Source organism: Saimiri boliviensis, chromosome 3 (assembly GCF_048565385.1).
Source record: "Saimiri boliviensis isolate mSaiBol1 chromosome 3, mSaiBol1.pri, whole genome shotgun sequence".
NCBI classification, from domain to species: Eukaryota; Metazoa; Chordata; class Mammalia; order Primates; family Cebidae; genus Saimiri; species Saimiri boliviensis.
Window position 1 is genome coordinate 162,682,419 of NC_133451.1, and position 4,643 is coordinate 162,687,061.

Consider the following 4,643-nt stretch of genomic DNA (forward strand, 5'->3'; position numbering starts at 1 on the left):
ATCATCAAAGACCAGAACACCTCTTCTCCTTCAAGGCATCACAACTCCTCAACAGCACAGAATCACAACTTGACCGAGGAGTGTGACGAATTGACAGAAAAAGGCTTCAGAAGGTGGCTAGTGAGAAACATTTCTGAGCTAAAGGAACATGTTCTAACTCAAAGCAAAGCAACCAAAAGCCTTGAAAAAAAGTTAGACAAAATGCTAATTGGAATAACCAGCATAGAGAAGAACATAGACGACTTGATGGAGTTGAAAAACACAGCACAAGAACTACGTGAAGTAAACACAAGTTCTAATAGCCAGATCGATCAAGGAGAAGAAAGGATATCAGAGATTGAAGATCAACTCAATGAAATAAAAAGAGAAGGCAAGACAAGAGAAAAAAGAGTGAAAAGAAATGAACAAAGCCTCCAAGTAATATGGGATTATGTGAAAAGACCTAATCTACGCTTGATCAGTGTACCTGAATATGACGGGGAGAATGAATTCAAGCTGGAAAACATGTTCCAGGATATTATCCAGGAGAACTTCCCAAGTCTAGCAAGGCAGTCCAAATTTCAAATTCAAGAAATACAGAGAACTCCCCAAAGATATTCCTCAAGAAGAGCAACCCCAAGGCACATAATCGTCGGATTCATCAGGGTTGAAATGAAGGAAAAAATGCTAAGGGCAGCCAGAGAGAAAGGCCAGGTCACCCACAGAGGGAAGCCCATCAGACTCACAGCAGATTTCTCTGCAGAAATCTTACAAGCCAGAAGACAGTGGAGGCCAATATTCAACATTCTTAAAGAAAAGAACTTTCAACCCAGAATCTCATATCCAGCCAAACTAAGCTTCATAAGTGAAGGAGAAATAAAATCCTTTACGGACAAGGAATTATTGAGAGATTTTGTCACCACCAGACCTGCCCTACGAGAGCTCCTGAGAGAAACACTAAGCATAGAAAGGAACAAGTACCAGTCACTGCAAAAGCAAACCAGTTGGCAAAGACTAAATATGCAACGAAGAAAATGAGGCAACTAACGGGAAAGAAAACCAGTCAGTAACAAAATGGCAGAATCAAATCACATATAGCAATATTAACATTGAAAGTAAATGGCCTAAATGCTCCAATCAAAAGACACAGACTGGCAAACTGGATAAAAAGTCAGAACCCATCGGTGTGCTGTATTCAGGAAACCCATCTCACATACAAAGACACACATAGACTCAAAATAAAGGGATAGAAGAAGATTTACGAAGCAAATGGAGAACAAAAAAAAGCAGGGGTTGTAATCCTGGTCTCTGATAAAATGGACTTCAAAAAAGATCAAAAGAGACAAAGAAGGACACTACATTATGGTAAAAGAATCAATCCAACAGGAAGAGTTAAGTACCCTAAATACATACGTCCCCAACACAGGAGCACCCATATACATGAAGCAAGTTCTTAATGACCTAAAACAAGATTTAGACTCCCACACAATAATAGTGGGAGACTTCAACATTCCACTGTCAATATTAGATAAATGAGCAGAAAATTAACAAGGATATCCAGGACTTGAATGCAGAGCTGGACCAAGTGGACCTAATACACATATATAGAACACTCTACCCCAAATCCACAGAATATACATTTTTCTCAGCACCAAATTGCACATACTCTAAAATTGACCGTATCATTGGAAGCAAATCACCCCTCAGCAAACGCAAAAGAACAGAAATCATAACAAACAGTCTATCAGACCACAGCGCAGTCAGAATAGGACTCAGGATCAAGAAACATACACAAACCTGCACAACCACTTGGAAACTGAATAACCTGTTTCTGAGTGTCAACTGGAAACTGTCTCAAAAAAAAAAGAAATACTAGACTTCCATAGAATCAACCCAAATGCCCATAAATGATAGATTGGACAAAGAAAATGTGGTACATGTACACCATGGAATACTACGCAGCCATAAAAAGCAAGTTTGTGTCCTTTGTAGGGACTTGGATGAATCTGGAAACCATCGTTCTCAGCGAACTAATATAAGAACAGAAAGCCAAACACCGTATGTTCTCACCCATAGGTGGGTGTTAAACAACGAGAACATGTGGACTCAGGGAGAGGAGCATCACACACTGGGGGCAGTTGAGGAGGGTAGGGAGAGACAGCAGGGGATGGGGAGGGAGGGGAGGATGGGGAGGGATAACATGGGGAGAAATGCCAGATATAGTATACACCTAAAGTAAATAAATTAATTTTAAAAAATAGCCAAAAAAAAAAAAAAAAGGTAGGGGCAAAAGCGTTCCAAGATGTGGATCTCACAGAAATTCAGTAGCTAACAAACATCACACTGGAGGTATTAAAAGAAAGCAACTTGATTTAGATCAGTATTTCCAAACCAGTGCCAGGTGATGAGAAAGAAGTTACAGAAGAAGCAGTGCCAGAAGACTAATTGACATTGGACAACTTGGCAGAAGATTCTGATTATTTAGGAATGCTTTTGACTTCTTTTATGACCTGGACTTCTCTTTTTCTTTTCTTTCTTTTTCTTTTTTCTTTTTTTTTTTTTTTGAGACGGAGTTTCACTCCTGTTACCCAGGCTGGAGTGCAATGGCGCGATCTCGGCTCACCGCAACCTCCGCCTCCTGGGTTCAGGCAATTCTCCTGCCTCAGCCTCCTGAGTAGCTGGGATTACAGGCACGCGCCACCATGCCCAGCTAATTTTTTGTATTTTTAGTAGAGACGGGGTTTCACCATGTTGACCAGGATGGTCTCGATCTCTTGACCTTGTGATCCACCCGCCTCGGCCTCCCAAAGTGCTGGGATTACAGGCTTGAGCCACCGCGCCCGGCCCTTTTCTTTCTTTTTCTTTTTTCTGAGACAGAGCCTTGCTCTGTTGCCGGGTGCCAGGCTGGAGTGCAGTGGTGCGATCTTGGCTCACTGCAACCTCCGCCTCCCGAGTTCAATCAATTCTCCTGCCTCAGCCTCCCGAGTAGCTGAGACTACAGGCCACTACGCCCAGCTAATTTTTGTATTTTCAGTAGAGCAGGGTTTCACTGTTGGCCAGGATGGTCTCAATCTCTTAACTTCATGATCTGCCTGCCTGGGCCTCCCAAAGTGCTGGGATTACAGGTGTGAGCCACCAAGCTTGGCTGGTCTCTGGTCCTCACCTTGGCCCTATGGTCAGCTGGACACAATGGGGGGGCCTGGTGCCTAGTAGCCCTGGGCCTGATGCACACCACTGAGCAGGTGGCTGACTGGGCCTGGAGGCACACAGGTACCAGCCAAGATGGGGTGGAGCTTATCAGAATAATTTTTAACATCCACCCCCTGGAGAATCTGAACATATGCATTATCGGTCAGCTTCCCTTGGTGGTATTTATGATCATTGTGAGCAACATGGAGTAGCTTTCCCAATCCTGGGCTGTTCATTCAAAATCAAGGAGATTACATCACCAGAAATGGCTGAAGATTGGAATAGTTTTCTGCTATGGTTTAATGATTTGGACTTGTGTCCATCAGAAAATGAAATACTAAGCCATCTCAAAAACAACACCAAAACTCTGGGGAGCATAATGACCATGCAGCCCAGAGCATCCACCAGGTCTCTCCACGCCCTGGAGGATTCAGGACCGGTTAACATCTTAGTTGCAATCACCCTAACCCTGGACCCACTCAAGTTCTTTGCAGGGTACTCTCATGGAATCACTCACCAGTATTCAATCATTTTAGGTCATCAGATTGGACTTTCAGACAGAGAAGCTGATGAGATAAATATTACTTTTACCCTGCCTCCAGGTTAGAGATCAGATAGCTGTGCTCTTGAGAGTCACCATGAGCAGATGGTGTTCCCAGCCTGCATGACCCTCAGAGACACCCTAGGTGTGTTCCCTGTCACTGTGCAGCCACCCTACTGTTTCTGACACATACAGCAATAACACTCTAATGCAAGATCTTTAGAACTGCCAAGAAAGGCCAACACAGAATATGCTGTTTTCTGCTATCACGCTTTTAATCCCAAGCATAGTTATTGCTCCAGATGATGACTGTTCATTAATAAATTTGCATCTCATGTATGTATATCAGTTACTTCCTCTTCATGATGGCAATAACAGTGTTTTGCTATATTGTTATCAAAGGCAGACAACAAATTGTGTCAGAGCAATCCTAACTATTGTCCTGAGAAGGCAGTTTCAGCTGAAACAAAATCCCACAGTTTCTTGTTTTCTGAGAGAAACTGAGAGAACCATAATCCTTGCCTGCTGAACCCAGCCTGGGTCCGGACACTATGTGAATACATTATCTTGCAATGCTGGGTTCTTCCAGCCAAAGACATTTCAAGTGCCTGTAACTTATTTGTCCATATTTATAAAAATCGATTTGGAAGTTGGTCCGATGATGCAAATGTTTTGCACTGGTTGCAGCCAGAGTCTTCCACCTCCCCTCTGGATTTGTGGACCTGGTGAAATATTTCCACACAGCACTAGAGAATATTTGTGGATCTTGCCATGTTGGAGTAAGTCATGATGTTTCTACCAAGGCCATAGACAGGTTTCATTGCTGGTGGGATTAAGGTTTGGTTTGGTTTTTGTTTCAGCTCAATAGGTACAAATGCTTTGAAACAGTCTGTACCTTTGGTATGATATGGAATTTCAAAAATCATCAATCCAT

At 42.8% G+C, this 4,643-nt stretch overlaps 1 pseudogene; it reads left to right on the top strand.

The window, feature by feature from the left end:
- Positions 1 to 3,203: 3,203 nt before the first annotated feature.
- Positions 3,204 to 4,213, top strand: LOC101037485 (transmembrane protein 248 pseudogene; annotated as a pseudogene).
- The last annotated feature ends 430 nt before the right edge of the window (positions 4,214 to 4,643 follow it).